Here is a 22,272-nt window from a genome sequence, read left to right on the forward strand (position 1 = left end):
TTACAGGTAATGGGGACTCCCCTCCACCACCACCAGTGTGCAGCATCCACCTGGATGATGCGACAGCAGCCATAGTGCACCAGAACGCTCACCACACACCAGCTATCAGTGGGGAGGAGAGCAGAGTAATGAAGCCAATTCATAGATGGGATTATTAGGAGGCCATGATTGATAAGAGCCAATGGGAAATTTGGCCAGGACATTGGGGTTACACCCCCTACTCTTTTCAAGAAACACCCTGGGATTTTTAATGACCACAGAGAGTCAGGACCTCAGTTTTATGTCTCATCAGAAGGACGGCACCTTTTTACAGTATAGTGTCCCCGTCTCATGTTTTAACCACAAATTCTAATGAACAGCACTTTTGGGGAGTGGTGGAAAGGAATATACTATTTGAACTCCACAAATATTCCAAATAATAGGTTTGGAATAAACCAATTACTTGTTCCTTTGCAGCCTAGGCATGCTGACGCAGCTACCCACCTGAACTACTACACCTCACAAATATTGTTCAATATAGTGCCATGCAAATCTAAATAATGCTAAATGGTTTTTAAATATGGGTGTTTTTACTTGTCTGTGATAATTTTCAATTCAAGCTTAATTGTCCCCTAGGGGAAATTTGTTTTATGCCACAGTCAAACACAACACAATGACAAAATCAGCATCACCAAAAGGGAGGAGAATACAGTAGTGTTACAGGAGATAAGAAACAGGAGACAAAGTTGTTACTTTGCATTTTTTAAGAGTGTAATTGCAGTGGGAATAGAAGATTTCCTGAGTCTGTTGGTTTTACACCTGGGGGCACAGAAGCATCTCCCAGATGGGAGAAGTGTGAATTCACAATGGTGGGGGTGAGACACACCCTCCCTGATGCTTTTGGCTTTCTTACTCACCCCCTGTTTGTAAAGAATGCTTAGTTGATTTGATTATTCCCAATTATTTTGCCACTTATATTGACTAATTTACCCAGCCTATAACAGTTACCGGTTCTTATGTTGCCAAATCAGCAAGTGAAGCAGTATGTTCAGACACTTTCAACGAATGATAAAAGTAAACGTTTTATCTACAGTACCTTAAAGTAGCTGAGTTTCCTAAGGAAGAAGAGTCTCTGTTGGCTTTTTTATAGATAGTGTTGTAACATTTGTCCCACTTTAGGTTTTTGACAATGACCAGTCCCAAGTACTTATAGTCATCAACAATTTCAACATGCTGACCATCAATCATAGTGGGTGTGGTATTTTTCCTAAAATCAATAACCAGTTTCTTTGTTTTTAAAACATTTATCTTTAGGGAGAACTCATTGCACCAGTTAGTAAAATCATTTAGAATGGGCCCATGATGGTATTCTGTGTCCTTTAAAAAACTGACCAGGGCTGTGTCATCAGCAAACTTAATGAGATGTCTATCTGTGTGTTTGCTTATGCAATCATTGGTGTACAAAATGTACAGTAGAGGGGACAAGAAACAGCCCTTTGGTGATCCAATTGAAGTGCAGCGAATGTCAGATAAGCACTTCCCCAATTTGACCTGTTGGGACCTGTTAGTTAGGAAGTATAACACCCACCTTATCTAGCAGCCACCTTCACTATTCTCTCAAGAGTTTTCATTGGGAGAGATGTGAGAGCAACTGGCCTGTAGCTGTTAAGGCCACTAGGCTTGGCAGTTTTAGGAATAGGAATAATGATGGATTTCTTCCACAGAGAGGGAATGATCTGTAAGTTTAAGGACATCTAAAAAAGAAAACTAAAAATATTGCATAGCTGATCTGCCACACATTGTCTGGACCCGCACTTTTCCTAATATTGATTTTCCTAAACAGCCCACGTACCCCTGTTTTAAAAACCTCTCCAGATACAGTTTGCATATCACTATGAGCTGAGGTGGTTGTAGGTTTCAACTCAAAGTGGGTATAAAACACATTCAGATCATTGGCCAGCTGTTGCCCATCCATACCACTTAACAGGTGCCCCCACTACACTTCTGAGGGATATTTGTATCCCTCATATATTTGTCTGTCATACATATTTGATATTTGTCTAGAGCAGATGTCTAAGGTTTATTCTTACAAACTTAGAATTTCCTCAATTGATTTTATGGGGTTCTTTTTACCTACAGTGAAATTCTTTAAAGGAGCAGATAGCAAAATGATGTTTAGGCAAAGTTTTCATGCTCGTTACGTGAAAATAAAGTTAATTTTTTGGACAAATTGTCTTCTAGTTTGCCAGAAGGCCTTGTTCCCAGTAAGCATTTCTTAACATTACCAAGAACAAAAGTTTCCACTGTGTGACTGCAGTAGTTTCATTTAATTAACTGTGGGTGCTAGAACTGTAAATACTCCAGAGGATAGTTGTTTTTAGAAGTAATGGGTTGCCAGTGGAAAAGGGCTTTAAATATTGATACAGATTGCAAGTTGGATGAATTCAAGACCTTTTTGAACAAGCCATGGTACTAAACATATCTTCATATCTCCATCTACCACTGCTCAGCCAAATGGAGAAAGTTTTATTTTTTTTAAATGTTCTCACCAAGGAGGCAGCTCTCAAAAGGGGGAAAGGGAGCAATTGGAAACAGAAGTATACCTAAACAATGTGGCTCAACGTGATGGATTAAACATTTGTAGCATGACTCATGGAAATGTGTTTTGAGTTTCACTTGGATCACAAACTGCAGCGGAAACTCAAAATGGCCACAGGGAAAAATCTTTGAGCAGCGAGGACCTTTGCCATTTGATATGAGATCTTGGCCGGATTTTGGAAATCAGAGCTGTAAAATAAAAATAAATCTCTTAATATCCTTAATATCTCTTAATAACTAGTTCTCAGGGTGATTTGTGCAGAGATAGCATCCATTTTATTAAAAAAATTATCCCCTTTATATTTCTCTAAGTTACCCTGAACTCCTCTTAAAACAGTTTAAAGTTAGTTCAGCCTCGTGACAGGAGAAACATCTTAGAAGCCTTCTTATTAAGTGAACCTTCTCAGTCTCCTCCCCTGAACAAAAGATCTTGCTTTGTAGGACTTAAGTGCATTGACCTCTTATTTAGAGTTCATTGCAGACTCCACTGGTCTTTGCATTTTCAGCGCTTATGCAAGAAAAGATGCCCCATTATTATTTGTACATGTTCAAATACATGTATGTCCTAAAATTAAAATACTTCACATACAGTATAACATCATAAGAGTATATATTATAGAGCAACCTCTGTGTGCTTACCTACTGTTTGTGACTCAGACCAATGAGTTAGTTTTGCATGTATTGAATACAACAGGAAATGAGTTGGGGGGAATTTCTTCGACAGTGGCTCAGCTACAGTACCACACAATTAGGTCAGATTTCCTTAACTTGTGCAAGTGACAGGTGGAAACTTTTCATGCAAATTTAAGTAAAGTGAAAGGAATGGCTATCATTAGGCTAACACCTACTGCTTGTGGGAAGTCCATATCAGTTAATTCAAACCCATTTAACTGCCCTTCATGTAACAAAAAAAACTCTAAAACAATTGGTCACTCTGTGGATATGTCATGAAGGTTATGTTGGCACAAATGACATCACATGAAAATACGTTTTTAAATTCTTTCATGCCTACTCATGTATTCCAAGCACAAACACTTTCATTTTTCTTCACATACCATATTTGCGGTAAAATAATGTCAATTATAGTTTCTTATGTCTATGGCTAATACACAGGATTAGTAACAATAAACTGTTAACCCTGATAAAAACCCCTCAGAACTTCAAAGCATAGACAGTTAGACGGTTGTATAACATAGCTGTTATACAAAAATATGCATAGTTTATCTATTTAAAAACATTCATATGGAAAAAGTCAGAAAACAAAACTTATTTACCTCTCTAAACTATTATTCCAAAAATGTTAACCTTTAAAATAGACTTTGTGAAAACATACGGTAAATAAGTTAAAATTGTATTTGGCATAACTCCTGACAAATGAAATAAAAATCATTGCATGCCTTAGATAAAAATAATGTATTTTAGCCTGTTGCTAAAGGAGTTCCCAAATGCATTATGACCAAAAAGTACCTCCTTACACTAAGGGTGGTGGGTGTTTGCACCAAGTCACAAAGAAATGTTGTTAAAGCTGATTCCAACGGATCTTTCAATGAGCAAATTCTCCTACATTCACTTTATTAATGTAGCAGGAATTAAGCTGTTTTTTCTACTCCAAAAACAAAGTACCTTTGAATGTTGTTTGAGCAACAGCTACACAAAAATGTAGGTGTTCATAGAGAAATTTAAAGAAAAGTTAACACAATGCATAGGATATTTCCGGCTGACCATCTTACGATACCACGAATTGTTCAAGATCAGGCACATATCAGCAAGAGGCTGCAGGAAGATCATCTGCACAGTATGTAAGGACCCTTGACTCACTGAAAGAGTACAAGCATAAACTGGCACTGAACATAACCAGAACTTGCAGTGAAAATGTAACACAGTGAATATTCACAGGCACAGATTGCCTCACAAATATAAATGTATAAGGTATGCTGTGTAGATCATACTGTATATGTACTCTCAGATTATTTCATGGTTAGAGGAATCAAACACCCATTTTCTCTTGCAACCAGACTACCGAAATATACCCAGAGGAAAAGAGGAGAGGTGTAAAGGAACAATTCACTATGATTACTGTCAAGCATAGTGGGCGTTCGGTAATGATAACTGGGTTGTTTCTCCTCATCAGGTACTGAAGAACTTGGCATCACAGAATGTTTTTTACATCCTTGTATGGTGCCCCACATAAGCAAGTGCATAGGACCCTGTAGAGCATGACTCTGTTCTACAAGGGAGTCATTGCAAATTGCATATTTGGAAGGAGACAGATCACACTTAGGAGTTACAGTAACGTGGTGGTGTGCAACATAGCCAAATGAGTTGTCTTTCACCAGTTACATAATAGTTTTAACATTGTAGGTTTTCATATCCATTATATTCTATGTCTTGCACTCTCTGAGTGCACTAAGGTGGCTATACTGTACATCTTAGAAAAAGAGTTTTCAAATTGGAAAAACTCTTTTTCATACATGATAAGTCAATAGCACAATAATTCAACGTTGTTGCAAAAAAGATTTAAAAAATATATTTTGTATTGAAATAATCGTATATTACATGTTTTGGAGTTAAAAGAAGTTAAACTTAGCTTCTAGTTAGTTGCTTTTATGTTACTCTCAAAATTGTTTATAAGCACGGCCAATGAAACGCTATCAAAATTTTGTGTAGTATCTTTCACAAAATCAAACTAGTCTTTATTTTTTGTCTTCTTCTTCACCAGAACCTTATCCCAGCTGCAGTGAGAAATAGTGTTGCAGTAGAGCTTCTCCAGGAAGTCTACATTAATGATGACAGGGCTCTACCCCTGCTCAACATGGAACGGGAAATCTAGTATAGCCAAGCAGCCTTTGAGAGTTGGGAGGAAACAAGAGAAAATCTACAGCCCCACAAGATAACATGCAAACTCCACACAGAAGGTGCGCTTACCCAGGATCTTGCAGCAGCACTAACCACTGTGTCCTCCCCAGACTTTATTATATGTGTTAGCAAAATAATATAAAAATGATTCAGTCCCAATTTTGATACCCCAACAACTTATCATACTGAAATGTGTTCAGTAAGAGTTCAAAATGTTTTTGCTCTTGTGCTTCATTGACATTATACAATGCTGAATATGTTATCTAAGTATCTAATTCAGGGTCATGTTGGTGCCAGGGCCTATTCTGACAAGCAACAGACACAAGTACAAAGTACACCCTGGATGGGACACCAGCCCATCATCATGCAGACGGACACACACTCACACCTAGAGCCAATTGTTTTGTTTCTGGACTGTGTGAGGAAACTGGAGCATGGAGAGGAAACCCATATGAACACTGGGAAAATGTGCAAACTCCACACAGACAGGACCCCGGGTCCCAGCACTTTGTGGCACCAATGTTAACCCCTGCACATCCATGCTGCCCGAGACTTATATGCATTTTATTAAATGAAAGAAATAAATTATTTCTAATAAATTATAGATCCTTTATATTAAATGGTGAATTGAAAGTTATGGGTTATACCCTTTCTCTCCATGTGGTTTGGAGGCTGTCTATTGTCTGACACAGTTCTTCAAAAAATGCTCTTGAGAACCATTTTTGTTTTTCTTTCTCAACCTTAAAATGAACACTGAAACAGATGGGCTTGAAAACCATTACTAATAAAGAAATCACTCACCTTTTTCTCAGTGGAAAACACTTTCATTAAAGACACAATAAGAGGGGAACATATTTCCCAGAACCCCGTGGAATCTGTAGATCAGGTACAATATTATTCTCCTGTTAGAGTGCTAGGAGAGTTTTTTTGTGTGGTGCCAATAAGAACTGAAACCATCAAAAGTATTGTGTCTGGTCCTGTGTTAACGTTTTATTCAGACTATTTAAACTATTTATAGTGAGAAAGAGTGGGAGCTGTATGTTTATACTTGACTACAACAAACGTGCTGTTCATTGTTTCATTCATATATTTGAACATTACACCTTAGTTCTTTGCTTCCCTGCTCTCTGTATCACCCATGTAGGTGTGTAGGGACAGACACAGAGGGACGGGGGTTTTCCCCAGTTTTATCATTCCCTTTACAATTACTAACACAGTGTTTACCGAGTGAATTTGGAATAGGTTGACTCTTTTCGTAGTATTAGTTGAAACAATTGCTCACAGAAATATTTGGTCACTGGTTACATAATTACAATTTAATCATAAAAAAGAGCCTGGGACAAAAGTTCTTTTGCTGGAAAAATGATGCTCAAAAAGCATAAACGTACATCACAAATCTTTGACTGTTACGCGCTGATTAAACTTTAAGGCTTACATTTAACTCCAAATAAACCTGGTGACCATAAAGAGGTTTTTTTTTTCCACCCACTGGTAGAAAGTAAGTGCTACCTATTTAATGTTTGGAAAAAAAAACAGATTAATTTGAGTCATAAGAAATCATAGGCAGTTAGAAGCATGGTTAAAAAAATGAATGAAAAGAAGAATGTACACTCTCCTTAAAAATTATAATTTGCTCTAGTTCCCTGCTACTTGCCATAAAGACCCATAGATTTTCTCTTTTTCATTCTTCCCTAATCTGTTACAGATAGAAGTCAGCCTCATATTACTGATTAACTGGTCTAAAACACCTCTGACTTTAGCTACAGAGGATGGCAATCCATCTAACACAAAACCCTTTCACAATATCGGTGTGATACTTACAATGATGCTAGAAGGATGTGGCTTGGTTATGATAGATCTTGCAAGGTTTTCACGTTTCTGGAAGGATGTAGTTTGGTTATGCCAGATGTACTACAATGTAAGATACTCAGACTGTGCATGTTTCTAGGTTTGGAAGAAGTTACTTGGACTTGAACATGCAAAATTTAAGATTTTTCCAATTGTACCACAAAGCTACATTTAAGTGCCAGAACATTTGAATGAATGTTTCAAATGAATGTAATAAAACTGACATTCATATTACCTCTGCTTTAAAAACTGACATTCATATTACCTCATGGTGTCACAACTTTTCAGCACTCTGGCAACTTTACAATAATGCTGCTCTTCATTGTAGCAACCACACACATAAAGTCAAAGTGGTAAACTCCAGATCACCTTATCAAACTATACCTAAAGGGTGAATGATGTGGCAACACTACTTTACACTTTTGTTGTGTCAACAGAAATACAGTATGATGGCGTACCAACACCTATACCAGTAGACTTCATAACACATTGTTAAAACAACGTTTTCAGTCTTTCTGCAATTTAAAGTGATCTAGGAAATAAAGACACATTGGTCTAAAATAGTAATGACATACTATTTAATGGAGTGCTGATAGCTTAATTACATTTACAACAACTTTCATATAAGTAAATGGGTTTATTTAACTTACACATACTGTACTGAAAGCCTATAAAAGGGCTTTTTTTTCCCCTTATCTTCTGGACTTTGATTCTCACAGAGCCCCCTGTTACCCCGCTCAAAACATTGAATTAAACTAACATTTTTCAATTGACCTTTCTGGAAAAAGATGCAGATTTCTTCTAATTAAAAATATTCCTTGTGCTGCATTTTAAAAGAAGCAAGTAAAAGCTCATTTGGACCTGAAAGTAAAGCCTCCTGGGTAGAAAGGATGCATTGTTGGAAATTTTAACAGACGAACAAAAAAAAAAGATTACAAAGGAGAAGAGACTATATGACTTGACACATCTTGCCCATTCGGTAGTTAGTAAGTAATTGACCTGAGAACCTGTTCCAGTCATTTCTTGAGCCCTGGTGCCCTGGGTTCAATTCCTGGGATGTTATCTGTGTGGAGTTTGTATGTTCTCCCTTTGTTCACAGTTGTTTCCTCCCAAAGTCCAAAGACATGCCGGAATTTAATTGGCTTTTGGGTAAACTGGTCCTAGTGTGCGTATGTTTCTTTGTGCCCTGTGTGTCTGTGTGTGCCCTGTGAATGACTGGTGTCCTGTCCAGGGTGTGTCATGCTTTGTGCCCATTGCTTGCCAGGACAGGCTCTGACTCCCCTGTGACTGTGAATTGAATAAGCATCTAGAAAATGGCTAGATGTTATATAGTGCCCCATTGCATCATTTAATTACAATGTTTTGACAACATCTCTCTAAGTCTTCCTTTTTGATGCCTCCAAGAATGACCAAAGGAAAGAACCGAACACCTGACTGTAAGTGATGTACTATACAGCTGTCGCACAAAGTCGCTAGAAACTAAAGAGCAGAATCCAGGCCCTCCGAGAGCTCAAATCAGGCCAGGGCCGTTTCAAATTGTGAGGCCCCCTCATTGTTTGGGAAGAGTGGTAAAAATATTTTTATGTAAAGAATGGCATGATGGGAAGATTAAGGCAGGCATTTTGAAACTCCCGAAGAAGGGTGGATTCAGCACTGAAAGGGGTACGTTTTTTCACAGCCGTGGACTTTAGTCGAGAATCACAGTATATGGTAAAAGTTCAAAATTTGACTCAAGTCGAGAAACACAGCCAAAGGGTTAAAGTGGAGGACCATGCACCCTGGACTGAGGTGAGGCCTCACTGTGAGGTGAAGCCCAGGCCCAGTGGCCCTGCTGGCCCCCCTCTGCAGGGCCTGGCAGAATCCCAGCAGATTGAAGTACTGTGGTTGGGCGGGACAAGACTGAAAAAGAGAAATTGTAGTGTGGTAACAGATGAGCTACACTTGACAGGCTGTTAATTCCTCCTTTTTAGCATCACCGGTAATAATTTGACACCCTCTAGGACAGAAAAGGCAGCGAGACTCAGCAACTGCAGTCGTTAAATTTGACATGCTCTCCAACTAGAAGTCATGTCCAGTCCTGTAGTGTGACGCCGGCTTAAGCAACACGAGAAAGAGCTTACACATGTACAGTAGTCTAGAAGCTCTTATTAATGTACAGAAGCTCCTCAGGCTGGCCAAGATGGACAAGGCTACAATATGTTTTTTTGTGGGGTAAGCCCATGTACAGGCAAGAGCCCAGAGCTCTGCCTCAGCTTTGGCAAATTTAAACTGTTATCAGCAAGACATACAGTCAGGATATGGATTTCCCTACCAATGTCAGTGAGTTAATCACTATTGTTTTGATACACATGCATTTTAATGGAAAAGTAATACATCTGACAGAGGCATACAGTATATGTCCTCTTATTGCAAGGAGACATGTGGTTAGTAATTTTCAGCGTTTTAACGGTGACAGGATAGAAGCTTTCCTTTATAATCAGATTTTGGATTAAGAATACTGTATGTCATGCAAGAAACCTTATCTAACAATCTCATTTTTGCCTTTAAATTGTTTGTTGTTCTTTTCCTAACAATGCTTTTGAGAACTTATTTCCTTTTTTATAGAAAATAAAAAAAAATCTCCTCTTTTTGCATTGGTTCTAAGGTTGTTTGCTTCAAAGATCAAAGACAACTGTTTATCTCAACTTTCAGAAAACCGCAACCTGAGATTACTACAGGTGATAAACTGTCTTTTATGAAAGCGTTTCAGGCAAAAAAGTTCAATGATAAAGACGTTATAGTACACGTTTCTATAAATTTTTGAAGGTAAAATGATTAGATTTTATTAGGCAGTGGGTAACATTATTCCTATTTGAAGTGAAAATAGCATCTTTGTTGTTTTTAAACATATTGCATATTGTCTTTGAAAGTTTTTTTTATGAAAAAAGCAAAAAATGTCTGCAGTGTAGGAGTCAATAGCAGGAGATGTTGCAAACTAAAGACTAGTTTGTTTGGAAACTCAATGTCCAGATGACTACATGTTGCAATGTACCAACCTATCAGCAAACTTTCCAGAAAGCATTCCTCATCCTTTCACTGAGCCATCAAAAAACTAATACCAGCGAGCCTTCGGTCATTTTCTGCAAAGATCGCCTCTGCCTGTGCAAGGAAGGAACAAGATCGGTAACACTTTCAAACACCTTACAGAAAGTGAATTGGCTACAGTTACATAAATAGTAATCAACAGTCAAAATATAGAAAAAACAGTTTGGGTGGATGCCGTAAATAAAATGGAAACCGGAAGAAAATAGTTTTGTACAAGAACTCCAACCTCTGGGACGTGCTGGCTTGCCCGTTAGCAATGCCGCTAGCAGAAAATTGTGATAAAGGGAGACAAACTTAGATGAAGGGGGCTGAGGAGCTAAATCCCACCACAGCAAGCACATACCAAATCAGATTTTAGCTACACTGCAGTTAAGCCTATCTATACTGTAACCTCTGTATAGCACCCTAGCTCCCATACTGTATATCCAGGTGCAAAGGCATTTGCAGAGAACAATATTGAGGGTTCACAAAAATGTTTCTTTGCACACTAGAGAGGTTATTATAACAGCTCCAGGATGTAGATCTCGCTTAGCTAACATGTTCTTTCTTTGAGCAAGCAGCAGAAGTAACAGGTAGAATCAGAGCATATGGCGTGGTACACATAGGATTTTTTGAAAAAAAGATACCCTGAAAAAAATATTTCTTGAATTGCAGGTGGTGGGCATTAAGTTTTTTGATTGAATTTGGATTGAGAACTGATTGATTGATGGATAGAAATTAATACAGATCAGAGCTGGACTCTCAAATTGGAATGATGTACTGTCATTACTGGAGCACTAAAAAGGTCTGTTTCAGGACCACTGCTTTTCCTAATTTCTATCAGTTTCTATAGAAAATTAGTCAAGTTTGCACAGAATTGAAGAATAAGCAAGCATTGTAGAAGAAGCAAATTAAATTCAAAATGAATCTGACAAAGGACTGGGAAACACCTGAGAGATAACATTTAATGTAGACAAGATTGTGGACAGAGTTACATGCAGATAACAGAAACATAGACTATAAATATAACAAGGGAAACACCAAGCTCGACGAAGCTACTTATGAAAAAACATTTAGGTGTCTGTGTTGACAGATCATTTCCATTTTGCAGACATATTAGAATATGTATTTAAAATGTAATTTAATTTATTGTGTTAAAATGTACAACTGACTATTAAGGCCTAATTAGAATATTTGATACAATTTGATACATAATAAAAACATATTAATCACTTTACATAAATAGTAATAAAATGTGTATATTTAAAGATTTGTGTTAGCCAATAGACATTCTAGCTGTCTTCTTTTCCTAGAAACTCTTTGAGTACCTCAAGTACCTCATTGTACATCTAAACAGCTCATTGACAACAGTCTTGCACAATTTTATTCATTCTAAGCAGATATTGAAAAATATGTCCAATTATAACCTGTCAAAATCATTACTGTATCCTACTAAAAAAAGCCGTAACCACATTATTAGACTGTTTTTCCTGTATCCTGCTTACTTTGTCTGATTTTAACACTGAACACACATTTGTGTTGTTTCATTTACCCAAGCCAATGGATTCAACAGTGAAATGCAAACCAGCAAAGCACAGAACACAAGTGGCACCTATGGAGAAGGACATTTACAACTGGGAACAGAAGAAGCAGAGGCAGAAGAAGAGGGGTTGTGGGAATATTGAAGATGCTGCACAGCCAGCCATGTTGTTTCAAGCCAAGGCCCTTGTTTCCTTCAATGGACAACAGGACAAGATCCTCAGATTAATTTGCTCCTACAGTAAGAAAACAAGCTAGATGGATTGAATGGCCTCCTTGCATTTGTAATTTTTATGATCTATTAGCAAATTAAAATCTTTACTCACTCAATTTGGAATAATTGTACTGATATCTTCTTTCGAATATGGTCTTTGAAATAATTCTAAAAGTATGATGAGATATCAAATACACATTTTTCCCAGGCTTTGTGTGCTAGCTTTGCAAAGTCTCAGAACGCGTATTTCAGCACATATATTTAATCAAACATCAGCAATTCCCACATTAGAACCACGTATCTAACAGAAGATTTAATCTCCAATGAAGACTTCCTCTTCAACATAATAGATGGCCTGTGAACAATCTTGCCTGGTTAGTCAGGTTAATCTGCCTCACAATGGCCCTTGCTTCTTAATGTCCATAGCGACAATGAAACAAGAACCCACCAACACAATAATGCCTGAATATAACCATCTTGTTACAGCACTGATGGCCAGCTCTATTGCTAGAGGCATACAGGATCTTCTGGTTTTGTTCCACCCTAACTCTCAATTGCTTAATTATCAACTACTGTACGGTACCTCAGTCAGTTGTCGTGATGGCAGGTTTTAAGCTGATAGTGAACTAAAGGCAGCTATAATATGTGCAGAAAGACCCTCCAGCACTGGGATAGCCCACATATGTGCAAGACAAAGTTTTGCATAAGAGAGGGTGAAACTACATATGATGTTCAGTTGGTATAAACTAGACTTGTTGATCTTTGGGCCTAAAAAAAGTCCTAGAGAATCAGCATTTTCGACTTGGCTTACTAAGTTCTTCCACACACCCACCAGTCCTCATGCAAAGACATGACACCTGCTTTCCTTCTTGACAGACCTTCCTCAAATATAGTTTCCAGTAATGAAGGTCTCTGGGCTAGATCTGCAAGAGAAAGACTTTGTGTCTTAGGATTTCTCCTAGGATTCCAAGACCAACATTCCCTCACTTGGTGAGCAATTGCTTGTGACATGTGATGTACCTGTTTTTTTTTTAAAAAAGCCATGTGGAACATCAGGAAATCTGGGTGCCACAATGCTTTCTGCACAACTGAAAACCACCTTGGTGTTTCAAAAACACTAAGTGGTTTTGTGCTCTCCCACTCCTTTATGATACAGGTACCGAAGAAGAAAGGGGGTGGCGAAGAAAGAGAAGGTTAAGGACATAAATAGTAACTGAACACTTCTCATCACTTTAAAAACAGAACAGAGAACAGATGTGTTTTGGCAGGTGTTTGTGTTTTCACTGCACAAGCAGAATATATCCTAGAGTTGTGCAAGAAAGTGTCATGCAGGGTATGTAAAAGTAAATTTGCATACACACATTTCCCTCACAGATCTTCTGTGCAAACACACCTTTGTTGTCTAAAAATAATCCTCTCTGAGGTGCATAACATAAGCAGAAAGGAGAGAAGAACAGATCATCATAAATAGTGAAAATTGGTAAAATAGTTAAAATTGTGGAACAACACATGGCTCTATTTTCAAAAAACGTTGAGACAGATAAATGGATCATTGAGGTGAGCTAATCAAAGTTTAGGAAACAGGGACCTAATGTATATGGATGAATTAATAGTTTAAAAAATATTAATTAAAAGGTGTTCCATGAAACATGAGAAGAAACATACTGAGCTGTAAGTGCAGTTCAAAACGTATATCATGCAGTCATAGCAGCAAAAAGAAAATTATATTGACCAGAGAAAAGGATTCTCCAGTACTACAGGTCTACAAATAAAGCCTGAAGTGTCAAAGAGATAACAAGTGGCTAAGGATGAAAAAAACAACTCTGAAATGCCACAAAGTTTTAAATCATCTACTGTAGGTGTACTGGCACTTTTTGAAATGAAAGAAATGATGGACATTATTTGCTGTTTACTGTTGGCTGGCACTCAGGAATGAGCTTGTCATTGATTTGTAACAGGCTGCAATTTAAAAGGCTACAGTGTAATGCAAAGAGTTCTCCCAGTGTATTGTATGCGTAACAGGTTTCAATGTACAGTTAGACTGCTACAGTGATATCACACCCAGGGTCTCATCACATTCGCACAGCGTTTTTGTATGTATCAGGATGTCTGGAGGTGGTCTTGTTGTGCTAGCAAGTGTCGTCGCATGGTTTTATGGCATTACTCACAGCGTGAAGTATCATTACTGGAGCATCATGATTCGGCAGCTATATGAAGTGGTGGTTAGAGCTCAAGAGGCTGTGGGTTCAGAACCCAGGTGAAACATGCCTATCGTACCCTTGAACAAGGCACTTAATTTAGATTGCTCCAGTAAACTGCTCTGCTGTACAAATGTAAGTCACTCTGGATAAAAGTATCAGACAAATTACTTGTCACTATTACTAGTAATCATAACAGAACCAAGAGACATTTAGAGTGTATACCATAGATGACTTTATAAGACTCTGTTATGATTAGAGTAGTGGTTTAACTGTGATTATGTTAGTAGTTGATATTACCAAGCCCATTGATATTAAGTGGATGTAGGTTTATTGACCATATAATATCTGTTTCTCATATATTTGCTGTAACCAATGTGTTTGATGCACTTCTGCTTTGTCTGAAATGAGGCCAAATTGGGGAGCCTCGAAAGAGAGAGTCGAAAGAGGGCCAATTAAGTCTACAATCTGCAACTGTGTACACAGAAACAAGAGATTATTTTGCTGGTTTGGCGATATAAAAAGTGAAAGTAGACTTGATAGTTTATATCTTAACAGAAATATTCTATTCTGGATGTCACAGATTAAACCATCAGTTAATCAAATTATTTTTTTATCATTATATTAGAATAATGCATACAAATAACAACTAGAAACCTGCAAGCCACTATGAAGGCAGATAAGTGTAAAAGAACTGTGGCCAAATGAATAGGAACCTAGAATAATACCTTCTAAGTTTGGGAATAATTTCCCAAACAGGCTTTGTAGTGATGTGAGGCATGTGGTGACCCATTGTGGATGTATAAAGTGTTTCTTCAGCATCTGAAGTCTAAAGTGAGTATTAGTGTCATGGATCCTGAATCCTGAAAAGATAAAGCAGTTTAGTACAGCACCTTGTAAGTTTGATGAGTCTGAGATCTGCACTATACAACAGAATGAACCAGAGAGGCACCTGGAAAAATTTGGGACAATTTCAATTTTAAATCATAAGCAAAGTATTCAGTGGAGGTCTTATGTAAAGTGTAACATGGAAGCAGCAAGAATCAAATATCAAAGGTTTGTCACTGATCTTGTAGAAGTGACTTAGGAAAATGATTAATGGCGACTTGTAATTGTTTTTTTTTTCTTTAAATCAAAAATATCAGAATTGGTTTATTGTGCTGGCTGATTGTTCACAAATCAAAGCTAAAGCCAGAAATAGCAAAGCAGATTTGAACTATTTTGCGTTAATAGTAAACACTAGCGAGGGGGGCACTACACTGCAAAAAAGACGCTTTCCTTTGGATGAGACGCAAAACTGAGGTCTTTACTCTCTGTAGCCATTAAAAATCCTGGGCCATTTCTTGAAAAGCGTAGGGGTGATGGTGGAGAGGCATCCCCATTACCTGTAAAGCACTTTGATTGGAGTGTCCAGAAAAGCGCTATACAAGTGTAAGGCTATTACTGGAATTGGTATTGGTATCTCTAGGCTCTGTCACAATCATAATCCCTCCTCTTAAGGGCGCTGCGACTCTTTCACATTTTAGTTGATTATGTGCACCTGCCTCCTATCCTGCCCCTCCTTATTTAAGCCAGACTCTCACACTATTCTGGGCTCTGCATTGGAAGACGGACGCCCGGAGGCCCACCTACCACCAAGTCACCCTATGTCCGCGGCTTGAGGGCCTATCAACTTCCTGACCCTGCTGAGTCCGGGGCTCAGAGTCTTGTTTGGATTACCAGGCCATGGACATGCCACCCCCCCTGAGCACCAGTTCACTGTCATCATGCCCTCCTGTTTGTCAACCTGCCCTGACCCTCGTCGTCTCCTCCCCTTGTCCGTGTACACTTACTCCTGGATTATACCGTCTGCATAGGGTCCTGAACTCCGATTTAAATCCGATTTAAATTTTGTCCAGTATGCTCGTCATGTAGATATGGAATTCACCTGTCATGATTCAAAGGCTATCATTATCAGCTGAAGTTTCTTATTAAAAGTATGGCATGTTAAAGGTTTTATTTTAAAGCGTTAAGTCTGTATTAAATTTAGAATTAAATGCAGACTTGCAATTTCTTAAAATGAACAATTTATGGCCAGGTATGTCTTCAATAGAAAAATCCATTCACAAAAACAACTGCAGCGTTTCTGTGTCCCTCTTTTTTATTAAATACTCAAATCGCTTCTTAATAATTTTATTTCAGTATTACTTCTGTTGTGGTGGATTCCCAGGAGCCAGTTACTCATTCTTTTTTTTATTTTATAGAGGGTCTTTGTATTGTATTTGTTCTGAAAATGTTCAGTTTATACTGTCATATAAACAGTACACCTTAAAATAGTTACAGCATATCTCTTGTTTTTTTAATTTAATGTATTTGTTTTGAAAAGAAGAGATCATGCACTTAAAAGCTCGAAAAGCCCATTCCCCCAAGTGTAAAACTGCGCTACACTTCATGCTTTGATGGAGGAGTAAGCAAGTTTCTGATGTGGTAAGGGATTCTAGGTGAGAGATGTATTTTATTTTTCTGTTTGGGTAACAGGAGGAAGGGGGAGAAATATCAATCAGTCAAAAAGGAAAAAGGCCGTTTTGGGGGAGAGAGATGATTCTTATAACTGTGTTTCCCTACTAGTGTGTAGGATGTAAAACGTTACAAATGGAAAACAGAATTCACAGGGATTTTTTTTGTTCTTTGGGATTCTTTCAAAAAACAGAAGGGAAATACTGTACACACTTTCCACACGCTTGCCCACTTTAAGTGTAGAAAAATTTAGACTTTAGTACTGTTTTACTGAATTTTATGAATCACACATTCATTGTTCTCCTGTTTACACTTTGGGTTGGTTAAGTGACAACTGTCCATGTGCACCTGTACTTACAGTGATAATGATATGTAACTATTAAAATCAGTGACTCTTGCAGGTTTGAAGTTTAAATTCCAAAATTCAAGCAAAGTAAAAACACAACTGCAAAGCCATAATATAAACCAGTGAACATTATTAATCAGTGTTTTAGATTAAATGCTTCTAAACTGTACATCTTGGTATGGCCGATGTTAATTAAGTGACATGATTCTGAATAACTATTTGTAGGCCTGTAAAACGGGTGTTTTACTTTTTTCTTTTCTGTATCCATTTCAGATCACCCATAATTCATTCATTTGAATGAATTAACCTTTATTGGCCCTAAAGGAATTTAAATACAATGCAACAACAATACAATAATCCAAAACAGCATTCAGCAACATAAAGGTTTAAAACAACCCTTTAGCTTATTAAAAGTCTAAAAATAAGATCCCTGTTAAATTGATCCTGTGATCCTGGCGTAAGTGTGTAAGTGTTGGTGTCACGAATGATCAGCAGACCAATCGGGAGGATGGACCCAGTGCGGTACCTCAGGTGGTCAGGAGACAAAGGGAAAAGACCCAGTAGCTTCCAATGCAAGAGAGGGGTAGGCGAGCGACGTGGTCAAGGGCGAGTTCCGTAATTCGTATCATAAAGGGCGCAGAGAAGGCTCTCGATCCAGGAGAGGGCTAGGCGAGTGACTTGGTCAAGGGTGAGTTCCGTAGTTCTTATCATAAAGGGCTTAGAAGACTGGAAAAGGACAGCAAGGTAGAAGCTCTGCAGGGCAGAGCAAATGGTTTAAGAGGGTTTAAATATTGTGAGAGGAGGAAGTTGCGTTGATAGGTGGAGTGTCGTGGTTGGTCGATTGACAGGAACGTTGTCGTTTAGAAGAAATGCTCGGGGCTGTAGTGTAATTAGCGCCAGTGTGCTTCCGCATGGGAATCTTGTTGGATGAGATCGTGACTGTTGGTGTCTATGTGCTCTGTGATGGAGTGCTGTCCTGGCCAGGGTGTATCCTGCCTTGAGCTCATTGCTTGCAGGTTTCTGGCTCCTCCACGTTCCTGTATTGGCAAAAGCAGTTAGAAAACGTGTGGATGTATGAGGTCCCCTGCTCGTCTTCTCTGTCAAATTCTAAAAATGTTCTGTTCCTTCAGCCTGTCAGTGTGACATGCCCTTGACCCCTGACATTGTTTGGTCTCTGGACAGATTCCACAGCAGCAGTATCTTTTATATAATGTGGTAACCAAACTGTAAATGAGGCCTTACTAGCTTGTGATCCAATTGTAATTTAAACTCCCTTGATTTATATTCCACATGTTTTGGCTATGTCTGCTAGAAGTTTGTTTGATTTTTTAAATTTCTTCCTCAAAAACTCAAGTAGATATAACAAAGTGTCAGCATAAACACCCAAGCCTTTTTTATAAATAGCCTCTTACCAGCAGCTCAGTGTTTGCCATTTTGTGTTTCTAGCTTATGGTTTTACAATCTGCTTGCGAAACACTGGCCTTGTCTACATTAAACTTCAAGGTTTTTACCCAGTTGTGAATTTTATCAAAACATTTATGAATTTTATTAATTCTAATTTGATTTCATCTACAAATGTGACTAGTTTACTAACTATAACATATTCTAGATCATCAATATCAATGAAGAACAGTAGTCATCCAATACAGATCCCTGTGGTTCTCCACTAAGCTTTTACTCCTTACGTGTACAGTTTCTTGCCCATTGACAAATTATTCATCCATGTACATGAATTACCGAACAAAACACCTTGAATACCTAAAGCCTGCAGTCTGTTAAATTAATCAAATTAGAAACTGCATCAAAAGCCTTCTCAAAATCGAAATAAACCCTGTCATACACTCCTTTTTTATCTGTCTGTACTGTTTTCTATTTAATACGCAATTCTCAATCCAAACTCACGTTTTCCCGAATGTCTACAGACTACAATTTGAGAATCAGCCATTTATGTGGGAGTTTATCAAAAACCTTCTAAAACTCTAAATACACAATATGAAATGCACTAAAACAATAAACGAAAGTGTGGCATGAGTGCCTTGTTGAAAGCAATGACAGTCCAAATGTTATGCATGTGCACACTTTCGTTCATTTTTAAGCCAAATCCCAATCTGGTAGCTCAGAAATTCATTTTTTTTGAGTGAATTAATGACATAGACATGTGGCTGTCACGGACGTCCAAAGGGACTAACCGTGGGGAGCAGGAGAGCGGAAAAAGACCCATATGCGTAGCGGCGAGACGGGAAAAAGGCCCGGGCTCATTAGTGCAAAGAGTTCAGGAATGCCGTATAGAAACCTATGCCCTCAGGGAGCGGATGTGGGGCGCCCTGGTGCTAGGTGGGTCTCAGGACATCCGAACGTCAATGCTGAGCGAGGACAGAGTGCAAGACCCGGAAATATATAGCCCAAGGGAAAGAGAGGGACAGGAAGGACAGCAGACCGGAAACTAGGGACAGGACAGAGAAGGAGCGCCCTCTGGCTGCAGAGGGCGTGACAGTGGCGGTGATCAGACCAAGCAATTGTGACATGTCTTGTGGAGAGTTTAGTCTCCAAGTACATTTCACAAGACCATATCACCAGAAAACCAGTCTAACAAACTAGATGGATGCACTTTCCACAATCAGGGTGTTCATGAAAACAAAAAAAATAGTATCAATGACAGGTAATTTTTCAAATAAAATTGCAATAAACTCTTCACTACTGTATGTAAGACACCAACCCTTTGAAAAAGACTTAATGTCACTTCATGGATATTGTCTAAGCAGACCAATGCAGACAATGATGTCACCTCTACTGAGATTATCAGTATGATCAACATACCTTAAATGGGAGTTTTTCACTGATATTCCTGAAGGCTAATGACAACATCACCTCACCTAATTCACAGTTTCAAATCATACTCATTACTGAAAACAATTATATATGTTTCACAACAAACATCTCTTTGTGCATTTGTCTCATGCGTCCTTCCTCCAGCCGATCGCCATCTTGCAGCTACACCTTGGTTAACCCCCCTCTCTGAGTGGGGTTCCTGTCTCCTCATCCTACAGCCAGGGGGCTGCCCCTGAACCAGATGGGTTAAGCCAAAATGATCCTTCCTAAAATACTTCAGTATTCAGGAATATGCAAATAAAATGTCTGTAATTTTGCATAAGGAACAGAACTGTCTAAAAACACTTTTAATTCTGCTTCATATGTACTGTATGTAGCCAAGACATGTAAGATGGTAGCAGTTCAATTGAACATTTCCCATAGTGTATTTCTCTTTCCTAGTGTTAATCCCACATCAGCAGGGTCCGCTTGTCGGCACACCAGTCTCCATTTGGTGGTTTGAACCAAATCTTTGAGCTGACGTTGCCATTAACTGCGATCGAGAAATACTCCAACCGGCGCGTCGCTCCACCTGTCATCGGAGTGGGAGGGGGGGGAGAACAAAGTAATGTAGCCAATTCATAGAGGGGGATTATTAGGAGGCATGGGAAATTTGGCCAGGACACCGGGGTTACACCCCTACTCTTTTCGAGAAACACCCTGGGATTTTTAATGACCACAGAGAGTCAGGACGTGAGTTTTACGTCTCATCCGAAGGACGGAGCTTATTAACAGTATAGTGTCCCCGTCACTATACTGGGGCATTAGGACCCAGCTGGACCACAGGCTGAGCGCCCCCTGCTGGCCCCACTAACACCTCTTCCAGCAGCAACCTTAGTTTTTCCCAGGAGGTCTTCCATCCAGGTACTGCCCAGGCTCACAACTGCTTAGCTTCAGTGGGTTGCCAGTTGTGAGTTGCAGGATGATATGGCTCGTGGCTTTAACAGACAGTTGTATAACCAGGTTAAATGAAAGTAATAATAATCAAAATCATGTTTTATGTCATGTCATTTGCCAAACCGCTTTATACCATACGGTGTTGCAGGAAGCTGGAGCCTACGTGGCAAGCAATGAGCGCAAGACAGGGTACACTCTGGATGGGGCGCCTGTCCATCGCAGAGCAAGTGCAAGCCAGTCATACATGGAGACAATTTGGAGGCCACGGTAATGGCCGAGGGGGGAAATTTGGGCCCAGACACTGGGATAACTCCCTACTTTTATCGAGAAATGCCCTGGGATCTTTAATGACCACTGAGAGTCAGGAGCTTGGTTTAACATCTCATCCGAAAGACGGCGCCCACTACAGTATAGTGTCCGTGCCACTATACCAGGGCATTAGGACCCACACAGACCACACGCTCCCCCTTGGACCCACTAACATCACTTCCAGCAGCAACCATAGCTTCCCATAAGGACTCTCATCCAGGTACTGACCAGGCTCAACGCTGCTTAGCTTCAGTGGGTAGCCAGTTGAGAGCTGCATGGTGATATGCATGGTGATATAAAAAATAAAGAAGGCTTGTGTAAGCAGAATCTGAATGCAAAACACATCTGTATTTTTTAAATAGAAAAAAAACAGACATTAAAATACAAGCCATTGAAAATTTAAGTCCAGGCAGGTCAATAATTTGAAAATTTAGATTATTCTGAACATCTATTCAGTAGCAGATCTGAGCTACTGTAATAAACAAGCTAGAGCTGTAACCACTGTGGGAATTATAAACCGAGCTCTGTGGGAACTCCCTACATCTCAATACTTGTGCTTTACACGTTAGCGAAGACCACATGTTTTTCACCACATCAGTAAGAATTTTTATCGCATCTATGAAAACCTGCAAGCTGTATGTCTTTTGGAATTTCAGTATAATGTTTAAATGTAGAAATTTTCTTTACTGAGTCGTACACCTGTCTTCTCAACTCCTGTGGTCACGTCTTGATTACCACAGAGGGGTTATTACTGTAGTTCTAATAAAAGCATAAAAGCTTGAGCATGCAAGTTTTCTGACTGCTGTAAATGAGCCATTTGAAAAGATATAAAAAATGAGAAATGTTACACATGGGATGAGGCCATTTGGCCTGTTTTATTGTTTGGTTGTTCGTCTGGTTGCTAGGGTGCTGTTCCCTGGAGCAAGGTACAGTACAGTACAATATTTCACTCAGATTGCTGCAGTGAATGCTGTGCTCTATTTATGTGTCTCTAGGTCATTTTTGTAAATTGGAATTTACTTCTCAATTGACTCATCTGCTTTAATAAAGAAATTAAATAT

At 38.9% G+C, this 22,272-nt stretch overlaps 1 long non-coding RNA gene across 2 annotated transcripts in view; it reads left to right on the plus strand.

The window, feature by feature from the left end:
* The window catches only part of LOC148678703 (uncharacterized), a 40,266-nt gene extending 28,053 nt beyond the window's left edge, over nucleotides 1–12,213 (plus strand). Inside the window, exons 2-3 of one of the 2 annotated variants that reach the window (XR_015939727.1) lie at nucleotides 5,297–9,998; nucleotides 11,902–12,213. This is a non-coding gene — a long non-coding RNA (uncharacterized LOC148678703). The remainder of the gene's footprint in view (nucleotides 1–5,296; nucleotides 9,999–11,901) is intronic. The other variant, XR_015939726.1, reaches the window with a different exon arrangement.
* The last annotated feature ends 10,059 nt before the right edge of the window (nucleotides 12,214–22,272 follow it).

This window comes from Lepisosteus platostomus, chromosome 1 (assembly GCF_059453375.1).
Source record: "Lepisosteus platostomus isolate fLepPlt1 chromosome 1, fLepPlt1.hap1, whole genome shotgun sequence".
Lineage (NCBI taxonomy): Eukaryota > Metazoa > Chordata > Actinopteri > Semionotiformes > Lepisosteidae > Lepisosteus > Lepisosteus platostomus.